Source organism: Odocoileus virginianus, chromosome 9 (assembly GCF_023699985.2).
Source record: "Odocoileus virginianus isolate 20LAN1187 ecotype Illinois chromosome 9, Ovbor_1.2, whole genome shotgun sequence".
In the NCBI taxonomy this organism is placed as follows: Eukaryota; Metazoa; Chordata; class Mammalia; order Artiodactyla; family Cervidae; genus Odocoileus; species Odocoileus virginianus.
In genome coordinates, this window is record NC_069682.1 from 53,160,137 (window position 1) to 53,174,599 (window position 14,463).

Here is a 14,463-nt window from a genome sequence, read left to right on the forward strand (position 1 = left end):
TTGCAGCTTCCTTGGTTGGTTAACAGAAACCTGGACCCAGTGGTGACCTAGATTTCATGAGACTAAGATGCCAGAACTTCTCTGGTCTGATGTGGAGGCAGGAATACAGCAGCCCAGGTAACTAGGAAGGCTGGCCTGGATGTACCGTGTGCCACGTTCAGACCTACCCACCCACTCCCCAACCACAATTTTCCAGAAGACCCAAAGGCCCTCTCCTCTCTAAGGGCATTGCACTTGCATCCCTGAAAACCTCTGTGGTTGCTCTCTTTTGAGGTCAGGTATGTCTAGGGGGTGTCAGCCTTGAGATGGGCTCCCCAATTTCACTGGGGATCCCAGGAGAGCAGAGGCCGAGGGGGAGCACTTAACTGTCTATGAGAAAGTGGGTGCATCCAGCACAGGGCCATGGGGAGGGGCCAGGAGTCAGAGTTCCTTGGGTCCTAGAGATCTTCCGTGGTAGCTGATTGACCAGGGTGCCATTAGGGGTAAAATAGGAGGTCAGCCCCTAGGATATGGCTTGATCTGGATAAGAAGAAACTCTATGTGTGGCTAGTAACCTGACTTGAGTCACCAGAAAGCACAAAGTACTATATTCAATATCCTGTAATAAACCATAATGGACAATAACTTGAAAATGAGTGTATATATGTATATGCATAACTGAATCACTTTGCTGTACAACAGAAATTGACACAACATTGTAAATCAACTATACTTCAATAAAATGCATTTTTAAAAAATTAAATAAATAAATTCATCTTTAGAATCTCTGCAAAGATTTAGAAAGGAAAAAGGAGAGAAGACACAAATTACCAACATCAGGAATGAAACAGAATATCATGACAGACTCTGCAAGTATCCAAAGGACAGCACAAGGGTTACTGTGAATAACTCCATCCACATACATGTGATAACTTAAATGAGATGGATAAATTCCTCGAAAAGCACAAGTTAGCAAAAATTCACCAGATATAAAGCAGATAATTTGATTAGCATTGTATTTATTAGCAGACCAAATTTGTAATTTAATTTTCTTTTTAAAGTCTTCATTGAATTTATTACAGTATTTCTTCTGTTCTTTGTTTTGGATTTTTGGATGCAAGGCATGTGGGATCTTAGCTCCCCAACCAGGGATCAAACCCACACCCCCTGCATTAGAAGGCAAAGTCTTAACCAGCGGACCACCAGAGAAGTCCCCCAAATTTGTAGTTTAAAAACACCCCAAGGAGACATCTTAAGATCCTGATAGTATTGCTGAAGAATTCTACCTAGAATTTAAAGAAAAATCAATACAAATTCTACACAACTTCTTCCAGGAAACAAAAGAGGAGGGGGCATTTCCCCATTAATTTCATGAAGCTAGGTGTTACCCTGACACCAAAATCAGACAAAGACAGTCCAAAAGCAAAACAAAACCTACAGAGCACTATCCCTTCATGAATATAGATGTAAAATCCTTCATAAAATATCAGCAACTAGATTCTGCAGTATAGAAAGAATTACACACCCCACCACCCAGGGCCCCAGGCCTGCATCTGTGTAATCTATCACATTTACAGAGGAAAGAAGAGGGGGGAAACACAAGATTATATCAATTGCTGGAGAAAAAGCTTTTAACAAGAGTAAACACCTATTCATGATAAACTTTCTCAGAAAACATAAATAGAGGGAAAGCTTCTCAGCTTGATGAAGTACATCTAAAAATGTTATCCTTAATGACGGAAAACGGAATACTTCCTCCTAAACATCAGAAACAGAACAGAGATCACTCAGCACTTTTATGTAACAGAGATGTAGAAATTCTGGCCAGTGCAACACAGCAAGAAAGGCAATAAAAGACACAGACACAGAGACAGAAAGGAGGAAATGAAACTTTCTATATTTGCAGATGACATGATTGTCTATGTAGAAAATTCCAAGAAATCAGGAAAAAAAAGAGAGAGAGAAATAAAAGGAGAAAAGTTTTCTAGAACTAACAAGTTCAGCAAAGTCGTGGTCTACAATATCAACACACAAAAATCAATCCCACTTCTGTATACTAGCAATGGCCAGTCGGAAACCCAAATTTAAAATGTAATGCCATTTACAAGCACTCAAAAAACTGAAATACTTATATGTAAAATTAACAAAGTATAACCAGGACCTATATGCTGAACACTACAAAAAACTGATGAAAAACTCAAAGAAAATCTAAAGAAATAGATAGTGTTCACGATTTGGAAGACTAGCATAGCAGAGGTGTAAAGATGTCAGTTTTACCCAGGGAGAGACTTAGTTCAGTTCCTATCAAAATCCCCACAAGCTTTTTTTGTGGGCATAAACAAGATTATCTGAAAATTTATTGAGGAAGGTAAACTAGGGTAACTAGAGTAACTCAGTTTTGGAAAAAGGATAATAAATTGGGAGGAATCAGTCTAAATTTTCAATAAATTTTAAAACTTATTACAGAGCTATGGTAAAGAAGACAGTGCCGTTCTAGTAGAGGAACAAACACATAGATCAACTGAACAGAATTTAAAAAAAAAAAAACAGAAATAGATTCGCACAAGTACGCCCAACAGATTTTTAACAAAAGTTCAAGCAATTTGGTGAGGGGAGGGTAATCTTTACAATAAACAGTGCTGGAGTAATTGACATCCAGAGACAAAAAATAATCTCAACTAAACCTCAGATCTTACTTATATTAACATTAACTCTAAATGTGAAACAAGCTTAAACAGAAACTATAAAACTATAAACTCTAGAATAAAAAACAAGAGAAAAAATCTTTAGGATCCAGGGCATAGGAAAGAGTTTTCAGACTTGACACCAAGAGTATGAGCCACAGAGGGAAAATGTATAAATTGAATCCCATCTAAATTAAAAATATCTGCTCTATGAGAACCCCTGCTTTGAAGAGGATAAACACATCAGCTATAGACCAGGAGACAGTATTAGTAAGCCCTATATTAGACCAGGGAATTAAACCTAGAGTATGAAAACTTAACATAAAAAAAAAATTTAAGTTTTTAAAAAATTCGAACTATATGCCAATATACAATAAAAATTAAATGCAAAAAAAATTCAACAACCATCCAAACAAAAAATGAGCAAAAGATACGAAGAGAGACACATCGCCAAACTTATACAGATGGAAACGAGCACATGAAAAGACGTTCAGCACCACTAGCCATCAGAGAAATGCAAATTGAAACCACAGCGAAATATCACTGCACGCCCATCAGGCTGCAGAAATGAAAAACAGTGATAACACCTAGTGCAGGCGAGAATGTGGAAATATGACATGAATGGCTGATGTGGATATGATAAGGCCATTCTGAACAAAACTTTGGCAGTGTCTTTAAAAAAAAAATTAACCTGCCACTACCAAGTAACCCAGGGATTACATTCCTGGCCTTTTATTCCAAAGAAATGAAAACTTAGATTCATACAGGAGACTGTGCAAAAATGGTCCTGGTAGCTTTATGTGTAATCGCTGATAATTGAAATCAGCCCTGATGTCCTTCAATGGATGAACATTTAAACCAGCTGTGGTCCATCCATGTCATTATTACTCAGCAGTCAAAAGGAGTGAACTACTACATGGAACAATATTGATGAATCTCTAAAGAATTATGCTGTATGAAAAAAGCCACACCCCAAGGCCACACACTGTAATTTCATTTATACGACATTCCTCTTTTTTTTTGCTATTTTATTTTTATTTTTTCCATTTTTAAATGGATGTGTAGCTGCTGTATAACCTTATATAAATTACAGGTATATAATAGAGTCACAATTTTTAAAGGTTACACTCTATTTCATTATTATAAAATATTGGTTATAGTCTCCTTGTTCTACATATACACTTCTAGCTTATTTTATCCCTGAGAGTTAGTACACCACCCTTATGACACCACCCTTATGGCAGAAAGTGAAGAAGAACTAAAGAGCCTCTTGATGAAAGTGAAAGAGGAGAGTGAAAAAGTTGGCTTAAAGCTCAACATTCAGAAAACTAAGATCATGGCATCTGGTCCCATCACTTCATGGCAAATAGATGGGGAAACAGTGGTTGACTTTATTTTTCTGGGCTCCAAAATCACTGCTAATGTTGATTGCAGCCATGAAATTAAAAGACACTTGCTCCTTGGAAGGGAAGTTATGACCAAACTAGACAGCATATTAAAAAGCAGAGACATTACTTTGCCAACAAAGGTCTGTCTAGTCAAGGCTATGGTTTTTCCAGTGGTCATGTATGGATGTGAGAGTTGGACTATGAAGAAAGCTGAGCGCCGAAGAATTGATGCTTTTGAACTGTGGTGTTGGAGAAGACTCTTGAGAGTCCCTTGGACTGCAAGGAGATCCAACCAGTCCATCCTAAAGGAGATCAGTCCTGGGTGTTCATTGGAGGGACTGATGTTGAAGCTGAAACGCCAATACTTTGGCCACCTGATGTGGAGAGTTGACTCATTTGAAAAGACCCTGATTCTGGGAAAGATTGAGGGCAGGAGAAGGGGATGACAGAGGATGAGATGGTTGGATGGCATCACCGACACAGTGGACATGGGTTTGCGTGGACTCCAGGAGTTGGTGATGGACAGGGAGGCCTGGCATGATGCAGTTTATGGGGTCTCAAAGAGTCGGACACGACTGAGTGACTGAACTGAATTGAACTGAACTGAATCTCATATATCTGTGTTGCCCCATTCCCCTTCCCTCTCCTCACTGTTAAACCACTAGTTTGTTCTCTATATCTGTGAGTCTGTTTTTTTGTTGTTATATTCACTGGTTTGTTGTATTTTTTAGATTCCACATGTAAAAAATATTATACAGTATTTGTTTTTCTTTGACTTCACTTAATTTGTCTTTCTCTGACTTCACTTAATCTCTAGGTCCATTCATGTTACTGCACATGGCATCATTTCCTTCTTTTATGGCTAATATTCCATTGTGTGTATACACCACATTTTCTTTATCCATTCATCTCTTAGTGGACACTTAGGTTGCTTCCATACCTTGGCAATCGTAAAAAAGGGGGGGGGGAACGCTGCTATGAAAGTTGGGGTGCATCAATCTTTTAGAATTAATGTTTCTGTTTCTCTCAAATATATACCCAGGAGTAGAATGGCTCCCTCTTATTAAAGTTCTTTTTTTTCCCCACTTTTATAGCAGTCTTGAAATGACAGATTATGAAGCTGGAGAACAGATGAAAGGTTACCTGGAGTTGAGAGGAGTACAGGGAGGAAGTGGGTGTGTCCACGAGAGATCCCTGTGGTGATGAAACAGTCTGTATCTTGACTAAATCAACATGCAGGCTGTGATTTGAAAGATGTTACCCTGGAGGGAAACTGGCTAAAAGGTACAAAGGATCTCTTTGGATTATTTCTTACAACAGCATGAAATAAAGAAAGTGAAAGTGTTAGTTGCTCAGTTATGTCCAACTCTTTGCAACCCCATGGACTGTAGCCTGCCAGGCTCCTCTGTCCATGGAATTCTCCAGGCAAGAATACTGGAGTGAGTTGCCATTCCCTTCTCCAGGGGATCTTACCGACGCAGGGATCAAACACAGGTCTCTTGCAGATTCTTTACTGTCTGAGCTGCCAGGGAAGCCCTACAACTGCATGGGAACCTACAATTATCTCAAAACAAAAAGCCTAACTTATAAAAATAATAAATAGTAAATAAACAAAAAGAAAGAGCACTGAAACAGGAAGTGACCTTTATAGCATGTGAGCCCATGTTATGTACTGCAGCATCTAGAGACCTAAAACCATATCCCTAGGCCTGGGTGCTATATGGCTACCCTTGGAGAAACACTGACTTGATGCATATCATTTTTCTCTGCATCAGTTTCTTAAGGTCAATTTATTTGTTCTCAGGTACCCTTATATTCAGAGGACATTTTTACATCACTGCCATAAACGGCAAGGCTCCACCATTATATGAGTGCAAATGATTATAATGATATCAGTGAAGACCCTCAAAGACTTCTCACTTCATTATAAGTCAAAGCAGAGGAAAGGCTGCCCTGACAGACTCTGTAGAGAGTCCTGACTGTGACCATTCAGAGAAACTCAGTCATCCTTGCTCAGCCACACCCAGAAGGACAGAACTCCCAGACCTTGGAGACCATACCTATCTTTGATGACCCTTTACTCAGCTCCCTTCAAGCTCTATGATTTTGTAAACTATTTTTTAAAGCGCTGTAGGGCATCACTGGCTTCCCCAGTGGCTGAGCAGTAAAGAATTCACCTGCCAGTGAAGGAGACTCAGGTTCAATCCCTGGGTCAGGAAAATCCCCTAGAGGAGGAAATGGCAACCCACTCCAATATTCTTGCCTGGAGGATTCCATGGACAGAGGAGCCTGGCAGGTACAGTCCATGGGGTCACAAAGGGTCAGACACGACTGAGCACACACGCATGCACACACAAGGCATCACTGGCCAAGCCACAAGTCTTGTGGAATCTTAGTTCCCCGACCAGGGATTGAACCCGGGCCACTGCCGTGAAAGTGACAAGTGTCAGCCACTGGTCCACCAGGGAATTCCCAACCTCTTATGACTTTGAAAAAGTCACCTCGACTCTCCTTGCCATGATTTCCTTCTCTGAAGGTCAGAGCTTATGCCCACTTGTTCAGAGGATCAGACAACTGGCAAATGTGTATGGTGGTGGGCACTCTGCCCTGGGTGTTCTTCTCTGTGTTAATCTGACACTGACCTCCCCACACCTCTTCTAGAGTCTTGATTCTCTGCATACATGCTTGTGGTTTCTACCACGAGAAGGGCCTCTGGCTGGTACGCACTTGGCCCTCCTGGCAGCCTCATTTCCCCTTGGCAACTAGGCAGTGATTACTTAAGTTTTGGGGCGTTCCCCCTCCCCTGTCTTCCTGGTCAAAGTAAAACCGAGGAAGCAAGCCTTCATCTCTTGGCTTCTCAGAATCTTCCCACAGTCCCCAAGCTTTGTACAGAACCCAAACACTTGCTCTGATGGGTATCAGTCTTTAGATCCTAAAAGCTTGCCCTTAGCTACGGTGCTAGAATTAGCTAAAAGGCACATAATTTTAAATCGGCGCTGACGTTGATTCTGCTTTTCCCAGTCGCCCTACGTTATCGTTCTTCTAAGTTGCATCCTGTCTCCCCTTGCATTCCGGCAGATAACATCTCGGCTCTCATTCTTACAGGAAGATTTGCGACGGGAGCGGAGAGGCAAGCCACCTCTCAGGACATGGGCTCCAGGGCTTATCTGACAGACCCTCCAGCTCTTAGCTATTTTGGACGCTGGGAACCCAAATATATGTATAAATACATGGTCCCAGGTCCAGGGTCCCTTATAAATCTCACTGAAAAATGCTCCCCTTGGGTGGTTGCTCAGTAGAGCTGCTATAAATAGTATTGCTTTCAAATACCTTGACATTTAGATTACACTGTATGTTTTGTTTTTCTGACTCTTGTGCTAATAGAACTAATGTTCCTAACCAATTCACACCTTCAGTTTAATTAGATCCATCACTAAAAAAAAAAAAAAAAAAAAAAAAGAACTGCTTACAAAGCAACAGCAACAAATTTCCTTATAGGTTTTTCTATGTTCAGTAGAACACGGATTGCGGACTTGGTTTCTGACAGCCATTATGATTTGCAGTAAATATTTTGACAAAAAGAACAGTGATGGTAAGCACACAGGACAATTACTGAACTGGGTCAAGCCCAGTTTTATATAGCATTTTCTTTTTAACTGTATGCTTGAAGATAAATATATCATTAAGAGTACAGGGTAAGAAAAAAAAGAGTTTGTTTTTTAAAAAACTAGCATCATCTATAGGCTTATCTCATGAAGTATGTTACATACCTTGATGAAGAGAGATGTACCTGCAGCCAATGGTGCTCCAACTCAAACACGAATGACCTGGCCTGAAACTGGGGAGACATCTGTGGCCCCAGAAAAGACAACTCAGAGCAGAGAGGCGCTGGCGTGACCTGCCTCCTACCCTCTTTGCTGAAATGGTGCCCACTCTACAGGCAGCATCTCAGAGGGCAGAGGCATCCTCTTTGCGTATTAGAAAATAAAGTAAAAGAGGACGACCTCCCGTGGCTTGGCCTTTGAGTCAACACCAGGTTTAACTGAGAAAAGCACCATTTTGAACAACCTGGAGGAGACGCATGCAGAGATGAAACTTGGTCTGGCTCAGAAATAGGAAGTCAATTCTTTTCTATACATCACTTAATGTCACAGTGACAACCTTTAAAAAACAGGAAGAGAGAGACACAGAGAGGGAGAGAAAAAAAATACAGCCTCTGCTGAGGCCTTCAGTAATTGTGACTATTGATCTAACAGTGCATCTACCGAGCCTGCTGCTGGGAAATGGAGGTGTGGCACCCAGCATATCAGAGACGTGTTTGTTCTGTCTGTGCAGACTGGTAAGAAGTAGAGCCAGCGTGGTTTTTCCCTGGAGGTGGGGTTGGAAGAAGCATCCAAGAACCTCCCCACATAATACTGAAGGTTCTCAGGGCCCAGGTAGAGCATTTCCACTGCAAGTGATGAAGGCGAGAGGCCTGACAAGGATCTCTGTGATGCTGTCTGTATTTAAAGTATTGATACTTTGCTCAATTTGGAATCACTTGCATTAACTTTTTAAATATGTTTTAATTTACTTTTTAAGTTGGAGGATAATTGCTTTACAATATTGTGTTGGTTTCTGCTGTACCATTAATTATTATTTTCAATACATTGCATGAAAATATTATCTTGATGGCTTCAGTTTGGGGCACCCCTAAATTCTGCATCCATGGTGGAGTTTTCTCTGACTCCCCACTCTAGTCCCTGCCCTGCTCTCTCTAACTTCGGAGGGAGAAAACACAGGAGTGATGGAGCATTGAAAAGTATAATAAATATGATCCATAAATACGTAAAAATACACTATGTACAAGTTGAGTACATAAATAATAATTTTTCTTAGTGGTGGAAGTTGAGAGGCAAACTGAATCTCTAAGTCACATAGAAAACAAACTTGTGGTTACTGAAGGGGAAAGCGTGGGGAGGGATAAATTAGAAGTTTGGAATTAACAGATACACAACACCACTCTATATGGGCTTCCCACATGGTTCAGTAGTAAAGAATCCTTCTGCCAATGCAAGAGCCACAGGAGACAGGTTTGATCCCTGTGTGGGGAAGTTCCCCGGGAGGAGGAAATGGCAATCCACTCCAGTAGTCTTGCCTGGAAAATCCCATGGACAGAGGAACCTGGCGGGTTACAGTCCATGGGGTCTAAAAGAGTCAGACGTGACTGAAAGGCTGAGCACACATGCACCACTGTATATAAAATAAATAACAAGGACCTAGAGCACAGGAAACTATATCCAGTATCTTTAATAATCAAAAATGGAACAGGACTTTAAAAAGAACACATATATACATGTGTATATATATATATATATATATATATATATATATATATAAAGTTAAATCACTTTGCTGTGTACCTGAAACACAACATTGTAAATCAACTTCAATTTGTTTTAATTGCAGCTATTGGTATGGTCAAAAAAAAAATAAATAAAAGAGTCTCAGGGCTTCCCTGGTGGTCCAGTGATTAAGACTCTGCATCTCAACCTCCAGCTGGTCATGTCTCTAAGCCTCACGCTGAGCTAGATTGGGCTTGGGGAGGAATTTTACCTGGGTGAGTGAACTGGTCTTTGGAAGAACCACATCCTGCAGATTCATGTGGATTCCACTCACCATACCTCCAGCATCAACGCTCAGGCACCTCCCCAGCTACGTGAGCCACCAGGTGTGCAAGTGGTCACAGGTAGTGTGCAAGTAAGGCTGGGAGAGCCGGAAGCAATGTCTCAGTGGCGTAGCATGAGCAGAGCTCCAATGTCCCTTCCCCTCCCTGGGAGCCTCCAACATCCCCAGATCCCAGCACTGCCACCAGCAACCAATCCAATTTATTGCTACCTCCAGTTTTCCCACTTTTAAATACCATAGAACCACCCTCTGATCATGACACAGAAATAAAGCATCATGGAAGCCCAGGGAAAGACAGTTTGGGGAACTTCCTAGAGAAAATAGATGAGCTGGGTGTTGGAAGATGCAAAAGAATTTTCTGGGCAGGTGTAGCAGCAAGAGGCAAGCTGGGGAGGCTTGGAAATACACGAAGGTCAAAGGTTTGTGTGTGCCCAGCTGTCCCCGAAAGGGAGAGAGAGGGTCATGGGATAGCTGTGGACCAGGGAAGGGAGAGGAGAAGACTGGAAGAGCTGGGCCTGCCCCTGGAGTAAGGTGAAACTCCCAGAAGTAGAGAGCCAGGGGAGAGGGTGCAGAAAGGGCTGAGAAGCAGGTAGACAGTCCCCCATCACCAAGGAAGCCCTCAGAAAAGAATCTGTCTCTACATCCAGAAAGGACTTTGATTTACTTTTTCTTTTTTCTCCTGAGTTACAGTGTGAATACACTTCATGAAGATAGCTTAATGGGAAAGTTTTCCTGTACAAAAGTAACTTAAAGAAACATGCCTTTGGAGTTAGTCGAAAATAAATATATCAAGGGATGATTAGGTTAAAATGTCACATATCTATGCCACGGAGACATGAGGCAACAAAAAGAATGAAATCCAGACCCTGCAACAACATTGGTGGACCCCCCAACTACACTGAATGGACCCCTAACTACGCTGAGTGGATCCCCAACTACACTGGGTGAACCCCAGAACTATGCTGAGTGGACCTCTAACTATGCTGAGTGGACCCCAGAACTATGCTGAGTGGACCCCAGAGCTATGCTGAGTGGACCCCAGAACTACGCTGAGTGGACTCCAGAGCTATGCTGAGTGGACCCCAGAGCTATGCTGAGTGGAGCTCTAACTATGCTGAGTGGACCCCAGAGCTATGCTGAGTGGACCCCAGAGCTATGCTGAGTGGCAGAAGCCAGATACCAAGACGACATGTCGTCTGGTTCCATGTATATGAAATGTCCAGAAAAGGCAAATCTGCAGAGACAGACAGTAGAGTTATAGCTCCTTAGGGCTGGGGGTAGGGAGGGGAGTGACGGCTGCTACGTGCAGAGGTTATTTGGAATAGGGGGGTGGAATGTTCTGGAATTTGATCATAGAGATAAGTGCACAACTTTGTGAATACACTAAAAACCACTAAATCATAGACTTTAGAAGGGAAACATTATGGTATGTGAATTATATCTCAAGATAATAAACAATCACTCCCCTTCCAATTTTTCTAAGTACTGTCACATAATTCAGCTCTCCAGATCGGACAGCAGATAACCAACCCAGTAAGCATGTGACAACAGTCACCAAAGAGAAAGAAAAATCATTTCCGAATTATTGTGAACTTGCTTTCTTAGGCCTTTTCTTTCTCCTCCCTCAAGGAAACAGACAAAAAAGATATTTCACTCCCTTGCCAAGAGTAAGGCTCGTTTGGCAAAATTGCAGGCTGTAATGACAGTTCTCTAAAGCACAGCTCTCAGGTGTAGCTAAAAGAAAAGACAGCAAAACCAGGGCAGGACGGCAGATGTCCTGCAGGTCCAGGAAGACTGGGTGGGAAGAGGAATTGACACAAGGAGCAACGCTGCGTGGCTCCTGTGCCCCTTGACTCACATCCCCTTCCAGAAGTGGGGGCGGGGGAGTCTAATAACCCCCTGCCTCTGGGGTACAATGACATTCCTGTCCAGAAGTGGGGCCAAGGGGAGCCTAATCACCCCTTGCCTTTGGGGTTCAGTGCCCAGAATCTTCCCCGGCCCCCAGAGATGCAGCCGCATGGCACAAATCCCCAGGGTGGCTGCACCTGGCCCCCTTCTTGCAGCTCTGAGAGCAGCCCTCCCCCAGGACTCAGCAGGAGGATGAGTCTGTGCAGGAAATCTGGGGCCCGGGGACCCGGCTCAGCCTCGCCAGCAAGCAGGGCGCTAAGAAGATCTTCTCAGGGCTTCGGATGAGTCAAATCTGAAGTGACTACAAGACGCCTCCAGGTGTGGTCCTCTCTCCACATCCTGCTGCCAGCCCTTCTCTCCCCTACCTCCAGGGGCCTCTGCAAAGTCTTGAACTGAGCCCAGAGCAGATCACAGTCCCCAGGGCATGTGTTAAACAAAAGGAAGTGAGTGGATGTGTCTGTTTGTTGTTTGCTGGTTTTCACTTTTGTGCCGGCAGCAGGACAACTTGTGAAGAACAGAGACCATGCAAGACCAGTCAGGACAGACAGCCGCCCTTCTCCTTCAACTCTCCTGAGATGGACCCTCACATCTCTCGTCCCTCTCAGGTTGTCTGTCCCGGGGTGTCCAAAGTGATTGTTTGGGCTTCCCTCTTTGTCACCTGACGGCCTGCACAGGGTAAGCCTGAGGACACTATCTACAGAGACAAACCCCATCAAATTTCTCCAGCCTTGAGCCAAACCCAGACCTTGCATGGGTGCCCATAGAGACCTACCAGCCAGGTGGGACCTGCCAGGATGGAAAAACCTCCAAGTCTCCAAGCTTATCAACTGCAGTGTTCAAGCAGGCTTCAAGCAGGAGGCAGGGGCACACACGTGCGCTCTTGGGAACATGCAGCTGGGTTTTCATTTAAGCCTCTTTCCTCTCTGGATTCAGTTCCCCTTAACATTCTGCTTGTCAAAAGAGGTTTGTGACCACAATCCTCGTGTAGTAAGAAATGGGGTTCACCTGTAGAGCTCCTTTTGAGGGGAGCCCCCCACAGGGCTCTGACGCGTCCCCACGGCCGTTGCTCTCATTTCTGTGCAGATGGAAAAGAGTAGTCACAGGAGTGGCCCATGTTAATTACCTGCCTGTGTGTCCTCAGGGCCACTTCAACCATGTCTTTATTTAAAACATGCAGCATCCGGCCGGTTTTTGATTATCCATGATAATGGGGGTCAAGGGTCAGCTGAATAATTGAGATGGAAACTTTATTCCCACCAGAGGGTCTTCAGCACCCCCACCTCCACCTCCTGCCTTCCTCCAGCTGAGGAAGGAGGCACTGTTGGATCGTGGAAGAGCTGCTGGCCTGGGGGGTCTCTGTTGGGCCAGTTCCACTGTCGAGATCCTACAACTGGATTTCTGGGGGACCTACACCATGCCCTCCCTTTCAGTCAGGGGGAGGGCGGTGGTGATGAAAAGGAGCCAGACCACTGCATGCCGGATCCTCATCCCCCAGCTGGGCATTATCTTCATTTATATTTATAACATATTTCTTCAAATGGACATGTTTTTTGGCATTTAATTGTTTACAAACTGTAATCACAGTTGATGTGGTCATGATATACTTCTGTGATATCCATTAAAATAATTCCCTAGGTAGTCACTTTTTAAAAAGATATGTCAGAAGATACCACTTGACCCTCGTCTGGATCCTAGAATAGAAAGCCAGCATCCAGGGAAGACTGGAAGTCTAGATAACGTCTGGAATTCAGTTACAGTCGTGCGTCAACATTCTACATCTCTGTCATTGTGCACCCCTGTGTGCATGTCAGATGCTCACAGCGGGACAAAGGGCTAACTTTGCAACTTTCCTGTAAACGGAACATGACTCCAAGATAAAAAGTTTATCTTCAAAATGTCTAATAGAGATGCAGATGTAGACAGCAGACGTCTACACCTTCCGAAGAGGGTGGGATGAATTGAGAGAGTAGCGTTGACATTCATCCAGTACCACGTATAAAACAGATAGCTAGCAGGAAGCCGCTGTATATCACAGGAAGCTCAGCTCGGGGCTCTGGGATGACCTAAAGGGGTGAGGTGGGCAGGGAAGGGGGATAGGAGAGGGAAGCTCAAGAAGGAGGGGATCCATCTGTACAGGTATATTGTATATACATAAATGGATATCTCAAGAAGGAGGGGATCCATCTGTACAGTTATATCGTATATACATAAATGGATATATGTATGGCCGATTCAGGGCTTCCCATGTGGCGCTTGTGGTAAGGAGCCCTTCTGCCAATGCAGGAGACAGAGACGTAAGAGACACGGGTTCGATCCTTGGATGGGGAAGATCCCCTGGAGAAGGGAACGGCAACCCATTCCAGTTTTCTTGCCTGGAGAATCCCATGGACAGAGGAGCCTGGCGGACGACAGTCCATGGGGTCGCAAAGAGTCGGACATGACTGAAGTAACTTAGCATGCAAGCACATAGCTGATTCACATTGTTGTTCAGCAGAAACCAACACACCGTTGTGAAGTAATTATCCTCCAATTTAAAAAAAAATTAATGTTTAATGGTTCCACCTAAATTTACAGAAGTTAAGAAATTAAAAAAAAAAATACAGTACCCCAGGTCTAGATACCAATCTTGGGAAATGTCAGGTCAGACAATTGTGCCAGCCCCTTAGACTCTTCTGGTACCAAGGATGGGCTGGGTTTGGGTTGGTTTCTCTGGTCCAGACCCATTCAAGGGAGAGTTGAATGAGGAAGCAGGAAGATGCCCCTGGCTGTGGTTCGGTGGGCGGGGGGCACAGGTTCTTCAGGACAATGTCCTTCTGACTCTCAAGACAGGTTCCCCA

At 43.5% G+C, this 14,463-nt stretch overlaps 1 protein-coding gene across 3 annotated transcripts in view; it reads right to left on the reverse strand.

Annotated features, from left to right (window-relative positions):
• Positions 1–14,463, reverse strand: part of ZNF831 (zinc finger protein 831) — a 106,021-nt gene that overhangs the window by 80,287 nt on the left and 11,271 nt on the right. The window contains exons 1-2 of one of the 3 annotated variants that reach the window (XM_070472454.1): positions 7,822–8,202; positions 5,195–5,328 (exon numbers count right to left, since the gene is read on the reverse strand). The exons of 1 other annotated variant lie outside the window; for it this stretch is intronic. The gene's annotated coding sequence lies outside the window, so the exon portion shown is untranslated. Of the gene's footprint in view, positions 1–5,194; positions 5,329–7,821; positions 8,203–14,463 lie in introns of those variants that run through there. One more of the 3 variants, XM_070472453.1, reaches the window with a different exon arrangement.